The sequence below is a fragment of the Nannospalax galili genome, unplaced genomic scaffold, assembly GCF_000622305.1.
Source record: "Nannospalax galili isolate Female #2095 unplaced genomic scaffold, S.galili_v1.0 scaffold868, whole genome shotgun sequence".
NCBI lineage: Eukaryota > Metazoa > Chordata > Mammalia > Rodentia > Spalacidae > Nannospalax > Nannospalax galili.
This window is the reverse complement of record NW_008357487.1, coordinates 432,077-453,919: the sequence shown is the minus strand read 5'-3', so window position 1 is coordinate 453,919 and position 21,843 is coordinate 432,077. Positions and strand designations below refer to the sequence as shown.

General features: G+C 43.0%; 1 pseudogene; it reads right to left on the bottom strand.

Annotated features, from left to right (window-relative positions):
- Positions 1-18,760: 18,760 nt before the first annotated feature.
- Positions 18,761-21,843, bottom strand: part of LOC103751609 — a 12,530-nt pseudogene continuing 9,447 nt past the window's right edge.

The following is a 21,843-nucleotide window of genomic DNA, read 5'->3' as shown; positions in this document are numbered from 1 at the left end:
TTGATAGAAGTATCTGCCTTTAGCAGTGTCAAACCTGAGATCCTCCCTGGCTACACCTGAGGTGACCGGATATGTGAAAGCTTATATCCATGATTAGTTAGCCTGTGTCTCCTAATGGAGACAGACAAACTGAAAGACTTAACAAAACAAGATACTTGGAACATTTCCCAAATCTTCCCCCACCCCCTTCTCTAGCGTGTCCCCTGGAGGTGCTTTTGTCCTTTTCCCATGAGCGACCATGAAAAAGGTGGCACTAGTCATTACTTTTGTATCTTCCCAAATGTAGGCTTGGGTACCTGTATCCTCTCCTTTTTTATTAATGACCCTAAAGGAGGGGAGTCTATTCTGATTATTCCCTGTACCAGTGTGACTCTCTAATGTCCTGTGACCTTCATAGATTCTTTCTGCATGTTGTCTGGTTAATCTTATCCTGACTGCGCAGGACCCATCATCCATAAAACCTCTGGAGCAAATATTGGCCTCATGTATCAGGGAACTCAGCCAATTTCTGATGATTGTATAAGTTAGGGAATGTTTCCTGATCTGGCTCACTCATGGGCTGAATTTCTTTAAATATTCCCTCTTTTTAAAAATAATTTGCCAGTTCATGTTTGAAAAAAAAATTTTAATTCCATAAGAGGCAATTGGAAAGAGACAATATCAGAATGCTCTTTTCCTTTAGAAACTGACAAGTATATTATGGAAAATAATGTAAGACTTTGAAATAGTCACTTCTAGAAACCAGCAAATAAGCCATATAAAAGATGTCAAAATCCAAAATAATCCCTTTAAAAACAGGTAAATGTCATGCAAACAATGTCAAAAACCCAAAATAGTAACCTATAAAAACTAGTAACTATATTGTACCAGGGGTTAAAACCCAAAATAATTTCCTTTGGAAACAGGTTAAAACAGTATTAAAATTTAAACTCCCATTGTGGAGGTTTGGTATTGCATCCTTAGCCTGACATAAAAATGCATTGACCTTGTTACAAGTCAAGAGAAACTGTGTTGGAATCTCTTGCTTTTCTATTTTTATGATCCCATCAAAAATCCAAGGTGAAAACCAAGGCAGAAGACAAAACATTGCAGAGGATTAGGACATCTGATTAAACGCCTGCAGTCCAGGGAATTCTCAGGTTATCAAGAGTCCATATGGCTCAGTAGTATTAGTAAGTTTTCTCATTTTGAACTATGCCATATACTTGGATTAATTAAAATGGTGGATGGTCACATGGGTTACCACCACTTTGAAAATATTACTAATTCAAAATAGCCACCAAGTCATGTGGCTGTCCCCATATTGATGATGTCATCAACCAAGATGGAGATCAGATCACATGGTTGCCTCCCTCTTGGCGAGGTCATCAGCTATGAGGGCAACAAAGCCATATTGCCTACCTTAGTGAGCTCAGCTCTATGATAAAGAGTCCATCCCCCACCAGGGAAATTCACATATCTCACAGTTTAAATGTAGACAGCTATCCACTTTTAGAAAAGCACCTGGTTAAGTCAGACTTGACATACCTGAGAAATTAGCACTCCGATATGTAGGCCTCAATAGGAAAGCAAAGGTAGGAATTCATGGTCTCAGACCAAGAAAGGGAGTCCATGTCTCAACACACACTGCAGCTGTGAATTCCAAGTGATGTCCTCTGGAGCTCATCCTTCCTAGATACAAGCTGCTGCTGGGAAGGAAGCCCGTGAGGCAGCAGAAGAAATGAGGAGCTGTATCCAGCATACATTGCTGAGCTGTTTCTGTGAGAGCACATGTCCCACCCTAGCATGGCTTGTGACTCTCTATGTTTATTAAAATTTAAAATGCTTAGATCCAGTTAGAAGAGCAGCTGCCTTGAGACCACATGATCTAAGCACTACTTGGTGCCCAACAGGGCCTGAAGTCTAATATCCAGGCCCCTCTGCTCCTTTCTCCTACCTCAGGTTCTTGGAGAGAATCATTGGGGAGAAAAATAATGAAAGTGACTTTTCAAACCTTTTTTCCCCCTTTTCTGCAAAAGGCAAACTGTTTATTTTCTCAAAAGATCTGAGGAGGCAAATAGCAAGATCGATAAAGGAGATCACCTCCTTAGCCTCCAAATTCCACACACCTGTCGAAGCTCTCCACATGGCCCCCAAATAAATAACTTATTAGAATTTTGGAGATCCCTTCATGATTATCATGATGATACGGAAGAAATGACATCCCCTAGAGGGTTCTTAGACTCAAATGGAAGCTTTAGAACAATTTTATTAAAATTTAAAGAAAAACCCTCAAGACAGGCAAGTTGGACATCTTGGCAGCTGCCTCAAGTAGGAGAATAGAGAGGAGAAGGGGAAAAAAAGCCATGAAACCATGCAGGTTTAGAGCCTGTGTGGAAGTCAGACGTGTGCCATGCAGGTTTAGAGCCTTCACAGATGTCAGACCCATGGTGGACTAGAGGCCACATGGCAGGGACGAGGAAGCTTCAGAGAATAAGTAAAGAAATACTAGGTGCTGGGAACTGAATCTTTGACGTTTCAAGGCTGTGCCATCTCTCCAGCCCCTGCATATGTTCCCCAAGGACTTAATAATGCTGTCCCATCTGGGGTCCTGGTTGCGGAATTTGACCTCTGGCATGCTAGGACTCCCCCCTGACCTGCTGAATGTTTTCCCAAATAACCAGCATGGTCCTCCTGATCATCATCCACCCTTCTTCCAAAAAGAGACTGCCCCTGGGCCAGCCAGAGGAGTTAATTTCCCCACACCAGGGGAATCTTTCTTACTCTTCCCTCCACCAAAAACTATTTTTAAATTAGAGTGCAGTTTGGCCTAATTAGTTCTCATTCTGGTCCTGTAGATGCTCAACCCGTTTCTAAGGGGGAGACACGACATCTTAGTCTTGCATCTAAGTTTGCCATTTTCCCCATCTCTGACAAATTCCCTCAAAGGAACTGCCGATCAGGGCTCCAGCAACCCCCAAAGTGCCCCAAACACCGAAGCACTACTTTGCCATCCCTATGACTTTTCTTATCTTGGTCTGTGCAGTTACCTGATCTCTGTTGTGTTTTCTTGGGCCCTTCTCCTATGTTGCAGAGAGATGTTCCTGTCTTGGACTCATTACCAGTCCAGGAAGTTCCAAATGCCCAAGCCTTGGAGTCATTGCAATGAGGCCGTGGGATGTGCCTCCCCAAAGTTAGGGTTCTGGACTTCTTCCTCGATGGAATTAGAATCCTGGGCTGAGCCCCCAAATTGTTAGAAACAAAATCCAAGGTAAGGACCCCATCAATACCTCACAAAGAACACATGGATAATGTGAAAGGAACTTGGCTACTTTTGCAGAAGAGTGATTTGCGTGATCTGTCAGATCACACCAGAAGCCTGGGGGCCTTTCATCCCTAACACAAGAGAACTGTGTCTTTTCCTGATTGGCTGGGGTCTGAACTCACAGTCTTTCCTAGTTGGCTAGTTTAAAAGAATTGGGGTGAAGGAAGAAGAGCTCCACTACTCCAGGCCATTAGGCTCAGGAATGCATCAGGGCCTTCCCTTAAAAAAAAAAGTCTTACAGGGTGTGGTGTGATTAAAAGATTAGAATTCCTTGTCATAAACCAAGTTCCAAGTTGTACAAAATTTGGAAGAAGAGACTAATAATCTAATATTTCTTACACAAATAAGATTGGATTGGTAATGATTCCAAGACAGGAATCACATATAGAAAACACTTGCTAAGAAGAAAACACCAGAATGACCTATTTATCTTAGGTATTTTAAAAAAAAAAGCTGTCTTTCCATCTTGAACTTGATAGGGTAGCTATGTCTCCAAATCCATCGTGTTCTCTTACCTCATTGCAGCATGGCTATTCTATAACTGCCCTAAAAATGGGACTCAAAAGAGAATCTTTTTCTTTTTATCTTCCTCCTTCTCCTTTGTTCTAAAAAACACATGACAAAATCAGCAGTTTCTCTGGTACTGGGTCACTGGGTAACTGACCTTAAAGTAGAGTGAACCATTTCAGAAATAGGGGAGGAAAACTCAGTGTGATTCAATGTGAAGAAGGCCTTGAAGTGTTCCTGTGTCATCATCAAGGGCTACCTGCAGGGCCTCTCAATGACTGCTTCCCTGCCACTCCTGGGGGCCACCCCACTCCCAGCATCTTCCCTGGGGCTGAGGGGTCATGAAGTTAATTTCTCTCTTGGCCTTCGAAGGGCCTGAGGAGCCCCTCCCCAGGCCAAAGCAATTACTTTCACCAGAACATTGACAAGATGAGATTCAGAACCACAGGAAAGTAAGTGAGCCAAACATTTTTTCAGTGGGATGGATGGCTGCTTCCAGCATACACACTTGGTAAGCCTTCCCTTTAAAAGTGAGGCACAGTGGGCTATTTGTGAAAGGGAAACACTACATCTTTATGCAGTACTTGGGAGGTTAAGAGGTCTGAGATTTATGAAAACAAGGGATTTTCAAAAAAGAAAAAGATGAAGTAATCTCCCCTTGCTTGGCTACAGGTGCAGGGCTGGCAAGGCCTCTTCTACCTGGTGAACAAAGATACCTGTTTCTCAAAAGTCAAGGTTCAGTAATGCTCCTGTCTGCAGGACCTTATCTGCAGATCCTTGTGTGAGAACCCAGACACAGAGAGGACAGCAACAGGCTTCCTATCCAGAAACAGTTGGACCACTCAGCATTTGAAAGGTCCTGGTTCTCCAGGACAAACCTTGAAGTTTTATGACTGGGACTGTAGACATCTCTAACTGCTCTGTCTTGGGTCTCTCTTTTCTCTATTGTGCTTAACGAAATGAGAGGCAGCTTGGGGTAGTAGGACCAGATAATAGATAATGACTGTACTCAGAGCTGCTGGTGTTAGAGCAGTAATAAAGGCCCATTAAGGGGAAACTGGCCAAGAGCATAGAACCTCTGGCCTGGATGGAGACATAACAGCGCTGGGTCAATGAAAAAGGAGGGCTCCTCTTAAGTCACGCCAAAGAGGTAGGTGGGTAACGCTGTACTTTCCCTTCCCAGAATACTCTTTTCCAGCCTCCAGCACAGTCTCTACAGGCTGAGTAGCCGAGCTTTGGCTGGGTCTACCTGCCTTTCGAAGCTCAGAAAAGTGTGACCTTTTCCTTTTTTCTGTCCCCTTCAGATCCTGGCCAGAACCTAAGTACGCTTTTTTCCTCATACTTTGGGCTTCATCACTGTTCCCTAAAGCTCCTCTCCCTGCCTTGTGCCTAGCTGCCTGCTGCCCCATGTCTGAGCGCCATGCCAGGAACTCACAGGCATGGCTTCCGTCCTTCTCTCCTCCATTATCCTCCTCTAGGCTGCTGCTGAGATTGCAACTGGCCTGCTCTGGGGATTTTTCTTTTAAATGCTAATAAAGTTGTCCTTGAGCTCTCTTTCCAGTCTATTCTTAAATTCTTCTATTAAAGAGACCAGGAACCCCAAGAGGGGGCTCCAGCTTCTCCAGTATCTTCTGGCTATCACAAAGAAACCCCCCAAAATTCCAGTAACAGTTGGACAAGCTACTAAATATTTTTAACTTGGAGTTACAGTACCAGATTTCTACATAGATGTCAGCTGTGCAATCATTTTTCACATGTGTGTGTGTATGTGTGTGTAAATTAGTGTGAGTGCGGTATATGCATACAGGTATGCGTGCAAGTGCCTTCGCAGGCCAGAGAAGGATGCCAGGTCACAGGCCAGAGAAGGACGTCAGGTCACAAGCTAGAGAAGAACCTCAGGTCATAGGCCAGAGAAGGGTGTCAAGTCACAGGACACAAAAGAATATCAGATCATAGGACAGAGAGGGACATCAGGTCACAGGCCAGAGAAGGATGTGAAGTCACAGGACAGAGAAGGATGTTGGGTCACAGGCCAGAGAAGGATGTCAAGGGTCCTGTTTTATTGTTCTTGCCTTTATCCCTTTGAAAAAGGGTCTCTTACTGAGCTTGGAGCTAGGCTAGTGGCTAACAAATGCAAATGATCCTGTCTCTGCCTCACACAGCGCTGGGAATTATAAGCACGCTTAGCTTTTCATGTGGTCCTGGATTCATATCCAAGCCCTTATGCTTGTATAACAAGCACTCTTACCCTCTGAAACATCTCTACAGCTGTGCAGTCTTGAGTATGTTGTTCAATCTTTCTGTATCTTAGTTTTGAACCCCTAACACAAGGTTTGTTGTTATCTGAGGAATAAATGAAATGTGCTTTATTAAGAATTATTGCTTGCAAATATCAAAGACAACCTCTGACTTACTTAAACAGGGACTGGACTTATTAGAAGGGGACCATAGCACAGCTGGAAAAGGTCATTTAAAGGTGTTCAGGAACTGAGACAGAGCTAGGCTGGACTTCGGCCACTCCCAAGCCCTGGTGGGGTGTCTGGGGTTGCTACAGGACCCAATCTACCGAGGTTTCAAGGGAGACTTACTATTTCTTAAAGGGGACAATTTCCTCCCCTACATTCAATGGCCCATCCGAAGGCTAACATGCAAACTACCAGTGTATACATTGAGAAAAATTGGGATGCATTCCTTTGAATAGCATGGGGATTCAGAGAGCTACTAATTAATGGGAAATCACGCTTACCCTCAGTGAGAAGGGGCATTCACTGGAAGCTGGTTATTACAGTGACTCTCTGTGGCACTCTATAAAGTGATTTCTACATTACCTAGAAAGACAGAACCATATCAAAGATCTTGTCTACTGCCCAGTGTGTAATGACCCATGCTCAATATGCACTCACGGACATCATTAGAGAATAGTATGCAAATTCAAGTTCACCATAAATTAAGATATTTTAGTCTGATCTACTTCAGTGCCCTTTCCCATAAATCTTCTAAAATATTCTTTTAATTTTTAATTTTTTTATGTGTATGAGTGTATTTGTTGCATGTCTTTAAGTGCACTCATGTAGAGCAATGCCCACAGAGGTCAGAAAAGGGTGTCGAATCCCCTGGAACTGGAATTAGGGACAGTGGTTGTTGGCCACCACATGGATGCAGGGAACAGAACCTGGGTCCTCTGCAAGAGCAGCCAGTGCTTTTATCCATTAAGCCATCTCTCCAGCCCCTCCCACAAGTCATCCTAAAAGTATCACCTTGAGGGAGAATAATTTAGGTTCCCCAGTTTGGATCATTTCCACTTCACTGTCAACATCTCTGGGTACCACTCCAGTTTCATGGAAGAGAGATTATTTGCCTCAGACCTATTTTTCTCTGGAAAACAAATTCTAATGAGCAATGCCTATATGACACAGAAAGCAGCATTTACTCGTTTCTTCTTTGTTTTCTAAATCTGGAGGAATGTTGATTTTTATCAATGATCTTGCTTTGCGGATTTTTCCAATAACCGAAGCTGTGTGTACTAGTGATTTTCTTAGGTTTTAGATCAGAACAAGCAATGGATTAAAGATCTTAGGCACTGCATATGCCTTTGGCTCCGAATTAAGACTCTAACCTGCTCTGGGTAGGGATTAAGGTCCAGAGCAGGGCAAAAGCATTGGTGTATGTAAGCTTTCCCTTTTCTCAGCGTGCTGTGTGTTTCCATACGAGGAAAGCACCCAGTTCCAAAAGACCCATGCTTCCATAGTAATCTGTAATTTCTGTTTCTCCTGGAATGATTTTATAAACTATTTACATTGTTTAGTCCCTTGTTCTACCTGTGGGAACTGGGAGCACGGGAGCTGCTCCTATTTTATGTGTCCTGGAGCCCTCGAGGCACGCAAAGCAGGTTAGTATTGAGATTTCTGCAGAGTGACCTGGGTGACACAGCAGATTTGCTACTTCCTGTTGCTAACTGTACCAGTGACTGTACTCCTCAATAACTCAGTTTCTTCACCCAGAAAATTAGACTGGCAATGCCATTTGCTTCATAAGGGCAAAGACGGTAAAACCTACAAAGGACCCAATGCAATAAAAACCAGTTGGAGCCAGCAAAAGCTGTGTGCTCAGGAAGCATCTTTTGACTACTCAGATTCAGACAGTCTCTTCTGAGCTCCCCCACCTCAAATATGGAAAACTTTTAAAAAATATTTCTTTTTATTTTATGTGTATGAGCACTTTGCCTGCATGAATGTCTATGTACTGTGTGTGTGCCTGGTAACCAGAAGAGGGCACCGGATTCCCTGGAGCTGGAGTTACAGAAGGTTGTCAGCCTCCATCTGGGTGCTGGGATCCCAACCCTGGTCCTCTACAAGAGCAGTCAGTGTTCCTAACCACTGAGTCATTTCTCCAGCCCCACAGATGGAAAATTTTAAAGCCATTTAAGACCAATTGACATAGCAAAATCATTTGCTAAGAGGCCCATTGGGGACACAGTCCACTGGGTTAGGATTTGGAGGCTGGCAGACTTATTCCAATAGGAGTTGTTTATGGTACTGGCCTGAAAGCAAGCCAGAAACTCCATTGATTTTGAAAACCCTAATTGCTTTGGCTCCCTTGGGAAGGGGGGGTCTGTAGAAGGGCCACAGCACAGAGGTGTAGAGGATGAGGACATGAAAAGGGAAGCCTAGTGTACTTTCCACTCTGCCCTGAAAATAGTGTACCCAGTGTGATGACTGATGGGTAGTGGGAGCTGCTTGTCCAAGCTGGAGTTGGGTGGCGATAAGCACGCAAGAAAGGAACAGAAGTTGGTCTCTTCGTACATACCCCTTTCAACAGTTATTGTATGCTCATTTAAGACCCTAAATTAACTTTTTTGTTTTTGTGTTTGCTTTTTTGTTTTAACCAATAACTTTGTTTGGCTTCGGCTACAGGAACCAGTGTACCTGTCCATTGGTAAGCTCAGGACCCATGCTTAGACTTGGATTTCTCAACACTAGTCCTCCCAGCATTTCTTTAAGTTCACTAGGACTTTTTTCATTGACAAAAGCGCTAGCAGAGTTAGAGGTGTGAGCCTCAGCCGCGTGCTATGCTGATAACTAATGGTGGTCAGGATTCATGGAGAGTACTGGAAGTTAATTATCTAAGTTGATATATCCTGTTTCTGAGACTCCATCCACACACTTGTGGCTCCATACCCACCCATTTTACACACTCTGTAGCTTTGATCTGCGTGAAGATCTGGCTTTCCACTGCTTGCTCCTTGTGCCTCCAAGCATCACAGAGTTAAATGAAGTACTTTTGTGGTTAGCTCAGTTCCAACATTGCTCATTGTTTCCTTTGTTTATCTTTGGGGTACGGAAGGAAGTAGGCCTTGGCTTCAGAAAGTTCATGCTAGAGCAACAAAAGTTCACTATATGATGTTCCCAAGTGGTCTAAGAATTAGAGGTGTGCTGAGGAAAGGCCTTGGGGAGGGGAAAGAAAGGAGAGTAGTAAGTCAGCACCACTCCAGATAGTTGCTTCATGCAGTAAGCCACCAGGAAGAAACCACAGTATTGACCACAATAGACTGGACCGCAGACCATGCACCAAGAATAGGTAGGTCACAACTTCCTCAGTACAGTAGTTTTACTGGTTAAACTGTTAGGCAAGCCGCTGAGAACGAGTGTGGGGCTTACCTGACAGCTGGCTTGTGCGGAACACTATTCTACTAACACCTGGGTTTCAGATTTCTCCTGGAAGCACCTGCTCATACATGCAGAAGAGACCAGCGAGCTCCTATTTTGCTCACACTATACAGCTTATAACTTAGGGCAAGAAAGAAGCAACTAGAAGAATGAAAAAGAAACCCAAAATTATTTTCTTGTGTGTTATGAAAACATGTTCTGCTTGTGTTTCATTCTGATATTAAGTTAGGTGTGGAACACATTTATGTGACTGTGTATTTACAGGAGCATTATCAGAGAGCTTTGCCTGCTCTTGAAGAACCTCTCTCATACAGTGTAGCATAATGAAAGCGTTCCTTATCTATTATCACCAAGGCCCTAATTTAGTGTCTCTGTGCAATTAGATTTGGCTTCCAACAGGATTCATTTCTCAGCAGGATTTCTCAATGAATTACTTTATTGTCTCTTTGTTCCTTTACTGGTCCTTTCACATAGTCATAGGGGAAAAGGTTGCTGCTGGGCAAATCCTAGCCCTCCAGCAGGGACGTGACTGATAGTGTCCTCTGGGCCTTGGTTACGCTTCTCTCCTGTTTGAAAGAAGCAATGGGAAGAAAATTCCAAGTCTGAAAGCTGATAAATAAAAATCTGTAAGAACTCTTGGCTGTGGAAACTTAGGCTCAATAAAGAATGCTTCTGTCCTAAAGTACCAATTTTCCCGTCAGGTCCCTGTGCTCCGAAGGAGCATCCCTCCCTCTTGTAAGAAAGCTTGAGCACCAAGCATTCTTTCAAATGGGTGACAGCATTGTTAAGAATATAACTGTGGCTCACAAACACCTGCTCACCCTCCCACACCATGCAGGCATGTACAAGCACACTCTTCCGCAAGCACAGGTCTATTTCCCAATTGCTTTAACAGGTAAAAACTGGCAAGATTTCCTGGCAGAACATGCACTCTAATTGTCCTTCTAGCTGATACCTGTTCTGAGCTATTCTAAGGGGATTTATTATAAAGCCCTCCTATGATCATCCAACTCTGAAGCATTCCAGTGGGCTTGCTTTGAAAACATGGAAGTTGCACAGACCATAGAGAATGAACCGGAGAATTACACAATTAGAAGAGGAGGCAATGAATGAATGGGTGCCGCTGGCTCCCCAACACCCTGCCTGGGTAGACAGGTGTATGTAGAAATGACTCTTACTCTAGGAGACAGCACCCAGGGGAACTACAAGTTGAAGCATGTGGCGAGGTTTTCAGAAGTGAAATGTAAAATTCCAAAGATTTGAGTTGGGTGCAGATAAGCACCCACGTGTTTGGGTCTTCAGCAGAAACCTGTCTGAAAATGTCTCCACCAGCCTGCTAAAATGGCCTGAAAACGCAGCAGCAAGCCTGTTTCTCCTGGATTTTTTACTACATCCTGTTAAGTGTCAACCCAGAATAGCCTCACCACATCTCAGCCAAAGATGGAAAAGTAATGAAGCGGGCTTCTCCCTTTCTATAGTTTTGCATTGAAGGGCGTGCTCCTTGGATGATGCTTCACACAGAGATGAAGTAATCGGACCGTTCAGACAGCCAGACTCCTGTTTGGTGTAGAAGTCTGCGGAAGCAGGGGGTGGAGCAGGCTCCAATTTCACTCCCAGTTTACTCCCATGCAGCCACTTCCTGCTCCGTCCCCATTGGCCTTCGGAAGAAGGAGAGAAGAGCAGAGTCCTGGACCTGCTATTGGCACCAGATTTTCCAGCGGCCGACAGAATGTTTATGCTGACCGATGAAGCTGAGTTGATTTCCCAGACACTCCTGGCACAGGAGGGCTTGACCCCCAGTGTTACTGCAGAGCTGAGGCAGAGGCTACAGGCCTGGAGCTCGAGGAACTCAGTTCCTTCCAAACTCCACGCTGGTCATGAATATTCTGTAAGGCCCAGCATTGGGGGTCATATAGCAGAAGCTTCTGCCAGGAGAAATGGAACTGGATGCTCACCAGGAAGAGGGAGTCCCTGGTCCTCAGAGGTCTGCCCTGGGCAGTCGCAGTCTCTTTCCTCAGGGTAGGAAGGCTGTGGAAATGAGACCGCCTTGAGGATAGTACCGTGTCTTTGTGTGCTGTCGGTATCTTTCCCACAAAGGGGCCTGGGTGATGGAAATAGTGTAACTGAGGTCACGCTAAGTTCCCCCTCGGGAAAGCGTCTGTATTTTCTGATTCAGATGTTCAGATTCCAGAGGACTGGCAAGCAAACTCAGCACCCTTGTTACTCGCGTTAATGCATATTTTTATTTATTATTTTTATTTTATGTGTATGAGTGTATTGCCCACAGGTAAGTGACTGCACCCGTGTCATGCAATGCTGTGGCTGTCGGAAGAGGGCTTCTGATTCCCCTGGAACTGGAGTTAAGGACGATTCGTAGACGCCACGTGGATGCAGGGAACAGAACCTGGGTCCTCTGTAAGAGCAGTCAGTGATCTTAACCGCTGAGCCATCTCTCCAGCCCTACGTTAATGCATCTTTAAAAGTAATTTGGTTAATTAGAAGAACTGGGGGAGAGAAGGTTATGGTTACTGAGGGAATACTCTCAACCTAGAATATATACTTTTATGAAAATTTTAAAAGGAAGTTTTGAGGGCTGGAGTGGTGGCTCTGTTAAGAACACTTGCTACTGGTCTAGAGAGCCTGAGTTTGGTTTCTAGTACCCATGTTGGGTGGCTCACAACTACCTGAAAGTTCAGCCCTAAGGGATCTGACACCTCTGGCCTCTGCAGGTACGTGCATTCACATGCACATACTCCTACACACATTAATAATAATAATAATAATAATTTTTTAAGGAAAAAATGTAGGGCTAGGGTCAGGAGTATAGCTTAGTGGTTGATGAGTGCTTAGCATACATAAGCCCTGGATTCAACCCCCAAATACTACAAAAACTAAAATAACTTCATCTCTGACAAGTTCCCCAGGCTTACTTAGCCATGTGTGTGAGTGAATTCTGTGCATGTGCGTGCATGAGAACACACTTTTCTTGTTACACATTTTAACATAACAGAACTCTATATTATTATGGAGGTGCGCACTTATATTAAGTGGAGGAGATGCAAAAAGAAGGCAATTTGGGAAAGATTTTTTCACAGGCTCATCTTGGATGAGAGTCCATTCTGCTGGACTTTCCTGCTGAGAGTGCCACAGGAAGGAGCCTATAGAATCTGTCCAGGGCGGGGCACAGGTGGATGTGGCAAGTGCCCTATTATTGTTTTGAAGCACCACATTGCTATAAGGGGTGGATAATTCAGCCCCACCTCCCCTGGCATGCCACAAGCCTATCAGGTGTGAGAGCAGAGTTGGGGCAGGTGGGGCATGCCTCCATATCCACATCCTTAAAGGATGCTGGCTTGTTTATGGTAGGCAGACTAAGGTCACCCAGAGAGGCATCTGCTCACTGGGGTGAAAAGTGTTAATGCTGTCTAAAGCTAAGTGACACAGAACATTTAGAAATATCTGAAGAAAAGATCAAAGCCTATGAATTTAATTACCCAACCTCACCTAATTAGCTGTGGCTGATCTACTCAGCCTCTAGATTATTATTGGAAGGCAGTTGCCTTCTGTCTTGCCTGCTCCAGTGGGAGACTGCCCTGGAGGCAAGGCTTACACACAAGAACTGGTGACAGTTCAGAAAAAGTGATGGGCTTAGGACTGGAAGGGTTAGAGTCATGAAGTGATAGAGACACATGGTGGTGATGGAGGCATCCTCTGACTCGCATTAGGCTGTATACACTTAAAAGTTATATTCATGATTTTCTCAGACTGTGTAGACACTAGATGGACTTACTTTTTTTTTTTTTTTTTGGCCTTTTTGAGACAGGGTCTCCCTATAGCCCCAGCTGTCCTGAAACTCACTATGTAGACCAGGCTGGCCTTGAACTCACAGAGATCTGCCTGCCTCTGCCTCACAAGTGCTGGGATTAAAGGCGTGCACCACCACGCCTGGCTGGACTTACTTTTTTATTTTACCTGTATGAGTGTTTTGCCTGCATGTACATAGTGCATCAAATGCATGCAGTGATTGAGGGAGCCAGAAGAGGGTGTCAGATACCCTGGAACTGGAGTTATAGACAGCTGTGAGCCATCATGGGGGTGCTGGGAACCAGACCTGGGTCCTCTGGAAGAGCAGGAAGTACTTTTAACTGCTGAGCCATCTCTCCAGCCCCTAGACTTACTTTTGACTCTTGTATGATGCTGTGGTGGTTTGAATGACCATGTTCCTCATAGGCTTCAAGTATTTGGACATTTTGTCCCCAGTTGGTGCTGTTTTGGGAAGTCTTTAAAAAGGTGTGGCCATACTGGAGGAAACACATCACTGGAAGTGGGCTTTGAGAGTTCATGAACCTTGCCAGATTTCCAGTCTCTCTCTCTTTGCTTCCTGTGCCTGCTTGGAGATGTGATTGGTTGGCTTTCTGCTCTGGCCACCTCCCTCCACCATGCCTCGCCTGTCATTATGGACCCTTATGCTGGGACTATAAACTCAAGTAAACTCTTTCTTCTATAAACTGCCTTGGTGTCTTATCACAGCAACAGAAAAGTAACTAATACAGATGAACAATGTTATAAATGCTGAGATTTCTCCAGAAAAGACAGAAGAGTGGCTGGAGCATGGAGTAGCTGAGTAGTAGGGGATTTTGGTGGCAGTGACAGGGACCATACTTGGCTGGAATCCCTGTCTGGTTCCCTGGGACACAATGTAGCTGCCTGTCTACTGGCCTTGAGTGGCATCCTCGATTTGTCTGCTTTGTGGAGATGTTGACCTACTGTAGGGTAGAGGAAGCATCTGCAAGAGGCTGTAGGCTGTGACCTCTATTGTCCTGGTGGAGTGGACATCCTGTGCCTCATAAATGACCCAAATAAAGCAGGTCTAGCCCAACTTTCCTAAGAGGTAGTTTTAGAAGCCATAGCAATACTCTGTTTTATTGGGTCTTTAAACATTATAGTACATTGGGGACAAAAGTATCTCTCCAAAATAAGCCTTTATGTTTTTAGTTAATGACTGCTAATGGTTAGAAGAAAACAAGCTATTTTCATTTTTATTGGTGTGAACATAACTGTAATACATGCATATTGAGAAGTGTTCCTGCACTGAGTCGCTCCAGGCAAACGTCTAGGCCCCTCTGTCTCCTCAGACCCTGCTTATTTTACATGGCTGGTATTTTGTGAGTTTTAAGGTAGCAAATACAGCTGAAGGGAGTCCTGGCTCTGCTACTTCCGGCCTGCATGGTCGAGCTGATGTCCGTGGCTCATTTTTATAGGTCTCTCAGGTATTTTAATTAGAAATAGATTTTTTGACCCCCAACTTTGCCATCCAATCCCTTCTTAGGGGGCTTTGGTGGGACTCTACTGAAGTCCCTTACTGCATTTTACTTTCCCTTCACCTGGACTGCCTTCCTCACGTGGTATCTTGGGACTGCTTCTTCTACTTTTTAGGTATTTTGAGCCTTAGACCTTTATATTCAAACACCTTCATCTTTTCTCATTTTGTATCTCTGATTTCTTTTCACCAGTCATGGACATAATCAGTCTTTGGTCTCTAAGAGAGGATGGGCCAGGCCCAGCTTCACCAGATACTTGGGAAAGTGAGGATGGAGGCAGATGCACAGAAACTACACACAGGTGAGCAGTAGCCTCACAGATCTTCCAGAAACCCTGATCTGTCTTGATCTTTATTTTGATCCATTGATTATTTTCTAGAAGCTATTGCTTGCTAACTTGCATTCTGGAGGTTCTGAGTTTATTTTCCGGGAAACTTTTGCTAGTGTCCAGTCTTAGTCTGCATTCTGTTTCTATAACTGAATACCACATACTTCGTAATTTATTGTTTTTATTTTATTTATTATTTTTATTTTATGTGTGTGTTTTGCCTGCATATGTGTAAGTGCAACCATGTCATGCAATGCCTGTAAAGGTCAGAAGAGGGCGTTGAATCCCCTGGAACTGGAGTCATGGATGGTTGCTAGCCACTATGTGGGTGCTGGGAATCGAACCTAGGTCTTCTGCAAGAGCAGCCAGTGCTCTAACCACTGAACTATATCTCTCCAGCCCCCCATAATATACTGTTTTAAAAAAGAAGGGTTGATGCAGCTCACGGTTCTGGTGACCTTAGGTCAAGGAGCCACTTCTGGTGAGGGCTTTCTTGCTAGTGAGGACTCTGCAGGATCTCAAGGAAACTTGGAAAGTCCGAGTGTATTCACTAACATGGGTCTTTCTTCTTTTTCTTATAAAGTCACAAGTGCTATGATGGCGGCATTACCCTCATGACCTCATCTAATATTTATTGCGTCCCAAAAACCCCACCTCCAAAGACATAGTCAAACCATTTCCATCCTCTTAATACTTCACAATGGGATTGGGATTTGAATTTCAACATGAGCTTGGATGGGGATATTCAAACCATATTCTTTCCCTTCTCTGTAGGAAACCCAGTCCAGGAAATTTCTTCCCACAAGATTGTTGCAAGATGGGCCATTTGTGCCAGAGGTAAGATTAGGACTGCTCCTGAGGCTGCCCCAGGATTGCCGGGTGGTTTTAGGAGGAGACAAGGAAAGAGCCAAGACTTGCTCTGCAATTCCTCCTCAATGGTTCAGCAGCATTCAGGCTGTTTTGGGAGAGGCTATGGCTTTCCAGACCTTCTCTGACCTGATCAGTCTCAGATTTTTGAGTGTGTGGATTAAAACTGACCTAGCAGTTGGCCTTTGCCCTGGAATTCCCATCCTGCTCTGGATACATGCATAGGACAGTTTCCATCTGTAGAATGCATGTGGCTACCCACCCATCCCATGCCTCCTGAAGCTTTTGTTTGCTATAGTAACAGAATCATATTGCTGCAGCAGCCAGAGTGGGGGAGGGAGGGTTCTCACTTCTTGGGTGTCTAAAAAGCACAGACATTCCTGTTTATTATTATTGAACTTTTCTCAGCTGAACTGAAGATGGTTTTTATCTCAGGGGACTAAGTTTAGACATTTCACAACATATAAATAGTTCTGTTTAACACAGTCCACTTATTCTATGTCCTCTTTATTTACAGAGAATTTTCTGTGTTCAATGTTCATGAAATGACTAAGGCACACTGTGTGAACCGAGGGTCCAGTCCTACATTCCTGATGTAATCTCATACCTTTGGTGCTAAGAAAGCTCTTATCAAAATAGTAACATTGGCATACTTCAAAATTCTTTGATGGGACCCACTGTGTTCTGCACACTGTACTTAGTGCTGAGGATGTAACAGAGAACAAGACAAAGACTGACTGTGTCTACTTAGAGTTCAGTCCTAGGACATTCTTGGCCTGAACCAAAATGAATGTGTATAACAACCATCTGAATGGGCAGCATGAATTAGGAAACCAAGGGTCCTTAATCAATCCTAAAGCCATCAATTACTTTCTTCTCAAGAATTTTAATCCAAGGTCTTTTGAAAACATCCTGGTCATTCAGTCTCAGACTAGGAGTTTCTATTAGCTTTTCCAACAGAATACACCATGCTTTTTGGAAAAGACCTGTGTTCAGTGGCTTAGCTGACCTCCTAGGTGCTGGCATTTCAAAATGCCCAGAGGAGTGTCTGAAGAAGAACTAACTTGTCTAGCATAATTTCTCCTAGGTAAAGCAGGCTGGCTCTTCTAAAATTCATGTTCTCCCTGAAAACATTGACATCTATGTGAATCAGTAATCTTGCAAAAGCCGTAATTTAATTTAACAGTGTTGACGTTGCTTGCCTTCACCAAATAAAATGAACATTTTCTGGACTCTAAAATAAAATTAAAGGCTCCTGTTCATCTTTTTTCCCTTAACATTTTAGACTCGGATTCACACAGGGGAATGTACCAAAATGCAACAGTTTGGAGAAGCAAGAAAATATACACGGCATTATTAAGCAATCAGCAGCCAAAGCTTCCAGGTTTTGACCCAGTTTATTATTTAGCAATGCTTTGGAGCCAGGTAGATCTAACTCCTGGCTTCTCTGTCACTCACCAAGTTTCTTTTCAATCCCAGAGTCCTTGGCGTATAATACGGGTAGCACTGACTAGGTGGGATTATGTCCACAGCACCAGCGCCCGGTACACAGTGGGTACTCAGTGTTAGAACAGCCAACTAGTCGTGTCATTCCTTCCTCTGTCCCCTCTTGCCTTTAATGCCGCCTACTAAATTTAAGAAATATGTTCCCCTTAAAATGTATTCCATGAGACGGTAGCCAGGATATTTTTCCCCCAAGAAGAGAAAAATGTAGGTTGTTTTGATATTAAGGGCATGCAATCATGGTGGAAAAGCACTGAGGAGAGATTCTGTATTTATTTTGCAGCTGCTCAGGAAGTCAGAAAGAACTTTAGCAGTTCAGTTATTTGGTTGAAACATAGATCCAATGGTGGCCCACAGAGAGTGAGCTGGACATGTTGGGCCTATTACAACCTAATGTAGAAGGGATTCAGAGGTTTAGAGAGACCAAAATACTGGGATGGATTTACTACTTAAAATACCCTAATCCACACTAGGCAGGTTTAGAAGGAGTAGCTTTTACCCACAGCTATAAGCGTAAGTTTATAAGGAGAATCCCAGCATCTTTGTAGAGTGCCACAAGCTGATCTTTACAGTGAGAAGTTCAGTCACTGAATTGGGAAACCTAAATTCAGTGTAACTGGATCCCAGAGTGACAGGGGACTCAGGCGTCAAAGGCAAGATTGGCATAGCTATCACTGGACAACAGCAATCATGACAGTGTATCTGTGTAGGCCCTTGGCTTGTCTACTTGTTAGTGGTATACCCAGAAAAGAAACAGGAAGCGTACTAAATTCTTTCTTGATTTGTGTCAGCATAGAAATTATAGGTCAAGTGAATGAAAGTCTAATTTGATTCATAAACACATAGAATATCCCTCAATCACTTCCCAGACCTGAGCCTGTTTTAAAGGGAAGGGGTTCCGTTTGAGAAAGGACCATGGTAGACTGATGAAACTCTGTACTCTTAATCTTTTTCCCAGCCAACTTTACTTGGAGGCTCCTGACTAGAGCTGTAAAATGGCCTCAAGTCCTCAAGTAAGACCTTGCAAAGGACATATGTAATTTTTTTTTTTTTTTTTGCTTTAGATATTTATTTTACCACAATAAAAAAGGAACCTGAACAGCCTTGGACTTTTTTACATGTATTTAATGGAAATACTGTAGAAAATCAAATCAGGCATCATTTAATAGAGATGAGACATTTTATGAACAAATTCCATTTATATCTGTAGCTCACATTTGTTACAATAAAATCTGTGAATCATTAAAAAAAAAAAAAAACTTATCTACCATGTAAAACCTAGCCTTCCCTTAGACTTCTGAAAATGATTGGATCTTGATCTTCAAGAGTTATAAAAAAGGGAGCCGGACTCCAGTAACATCATTTGCCTGATAGCTTGCTCTTAATCCATCCCTGCCCACAAGGGCTGGTCCGCACCCACCCACAGTCCTTGTACAGCTTTTTTCAGAGGATGAGTGTAGTTAGCTGCTGATTCAGATTCAAGTTCAATGACTTCTCTGGCATAACTCTGAAGTTCTTTTTCAGCTGTGAGAGCTTGTAGTAATCTAATTCTGCTTCTTTTGTCTGTTTTGCATTAAACTCCCTTGTGGCCGTTTGTTGAACATGGGCATCTTGAACTTGGTGTTGCTCTTTGCTCTTTACTAGCTTTGAGCTGTTGTTCTTTTCAAGCTCCCAGAAGATCCTATCTGCTTTTATGACAGCCGTTGTTCTTTAGAGACTATCTTTCTGTGTCTTTCTCCTTCCTCTTTATTTCTCATCACATTGGCTCTGTATCATGCAATTGCCTTCAATTCTGCTTGATTTTTTCATGTTTTTCTTTTTCCTCCCGTTCAGCCTCAGCTTCAGCGGTATCTCCAGCAATAATCAAATCTTCAGCATCAAGTTTCTCTTTCATTAGTTCCCTCCGCAAGTAATTTATTCTTCCTCTCCGTTCTTCCATTTGCCTGTGGATTTCATCTTTGTCTTCCTTCCTTTGTATGAGATGGTTTTTGCTTTCATAAGCACTCTAATCTTTTCATCTTCCTCCTCTTGCTGCTGCTGTTCCACAGCTCTGATGATATCTTTCTTATGTACAAGGTCAGAAAAATAGCTTCCCGCTTTCATCAATCTCTTTCTTTTTCTTGTTTAACTTCTTTTTTTTTTCATTTCTAGTTGATACACCAAATTCTGCTGCTTTATCTCCTCAGTGTCTTCATTTCCCCCATTTCTTCTTGTTCCTCTTTGTGTTCCTTTATTGGTTTCAGGGGAATTAGTCCGTCATGGCAGGGAGGCATGGTGGCAGCAGGTGGCTGGAACAAGAGCAGAAAGCAGAATGCTCCCATCTTCAAGCAGGCACAGGAAGCAAGAATGACATATGTAATTTCTTAGAGTTGCAGAGCTGGATGTTTTACGAAGCATTTCCATAGGCATTGCTTTGTTTCCTCTTCCTCTAGATGACATGAGGTATTCACTGGGGTATATTTAAATATGATACATGTTTATTTAAATACGTTTCTCAGGCAAGAAACATAACTTGCCTGAGGAACCACGGCTTCTAAATATGAAAATGGACTCAAGCATATCCCTGTCACATTCCATTTCATGTCTCCTAAAGAGATTCTATATCTCAGAGTAAGATCTGGACATCACACACAGTTCCTGATGCCTTCCAAATGCTCCCTGGACCTAGTTTGCACCACTAGCCCAGCCTCCTTGTTCATTCTTGTAGGACTCAAGCCATGGCCATCTGTGGGCTCTCCATCACCTCTTGCAGGTCTTGGAACCAGCATCACTTCTGTGTTCAATCATCGCTGACTACCAAATACCTGCACTACACTGAAAATATCCCCATTTTCTCATTTGCTTTGCTTTTCCAGAGCGTAGATATATTCTATGTTTTACATGGTGTTTTGGTGTTTTCAAAGTTTTCCTACTAGACTAGAAGAAGCAAGTGATGACGGAACTTTGAGTTTTGCTCACTTCTGTATGCCAAATGTCTTCATGGAGACTGATATACAATATGTGCACTAGAGGTGAGAAGGATTTTGTTTCCTAGTGATTTCCTTAGCAAGAGACAAATCATCTTTGTGTGTGTGTGTGTGTGTGTGTGTGTGTGTGTGTGTGTGTGTGTGTGTACGTATGAGATCCAGGCTGCCTTCAAACTCACTATGAAGTTAAGGGTGACCTTGAACTCCTGACTTCCTATCTCTATTGCCAAGTGCTAGGATACCTGGCTCAGATCGGTTCTTATGTAGGCTCGCTCTTTTATCCCTTTTCTACTTCTTTGGCTTCCAGTAGTTCTATGCTCAGAGCTCTAGGAGAAGAAATATACAGACACCTTCAAAAACGTGCACAGAACAATGGCTTATATCTTTGGTTCTGAGTTTATGTGATACCTAATGTCTTACGTTTTTTTAAAAGGAATTCACCCCAACACATTTTTTCAAAAAAACAAAAATCAGTTAATACTTCTAAGCATTAACAGGAAACAAGCTGAAAGGAACATTAAGAAAATAATTGAATTTATAATAACATCAAAAAATAAAATACTTTGGAAGTATAATAAAAAAAGGCAAAAAATCTATACACAGAAAACTACAAATATTGCTTTAAAAGTTTTAAGTCAGAAATAAATGGAAAGATGTCCCATACTCATAGATTAGAAGACTTGGTATTGTTCGAGTAGTTTATTGCTAATAATAAATAGTGAATTCTACTCACAATGATTTGTATATTGAATGCTATGTCTACCAAAATCGTAATGACATTTTTCGCAGAGAAACAGAAAAAAATGCATTTGAAAAGGAACTATAATTTTCTCCTCATTTTCTCACGCTCTCTTACACACACACACACACACACACACACCTCAAAAGTCACCTTAAAGTTTAAAAAACTGAAAAAAAAAAGAAATGGTAGTTAAAAACGTGTTAGAATGTGGGAAAAATTAGAATGCTGGTGGTGGCTGGTAGGGAAGCAAAGTGGAGAAAATGCAGTGGAGGACCATCACAGTTCTTCAAGAAACCACACATAGGCTCGCCATATGAGTTGTAATTTACAACATGCTCATAGCATTGTTACAACAACAAATGATGGAAATCATTCAAGTGTCTAAATGGCGGATGAACAGATAAACAAAGTAGAATATTATTCAACTTTTTAAAAGGAATCAAATTTGAGAGAGTGCCGAGTTCTAGCCTCCCTCCGGCAGAGGGCCAGAGAACACAGGGGACTGCCTGAGAGCCCCTGGATCCTGCTTCCACATGGTGAAGCCTTTGAGAAGGAACTGACACTGATTCTAACCACTCCAACAGCTGTCAAAATACCTGAAAGCAAATCCCGAATCCATCACTCTATAGTCCAGCCTTG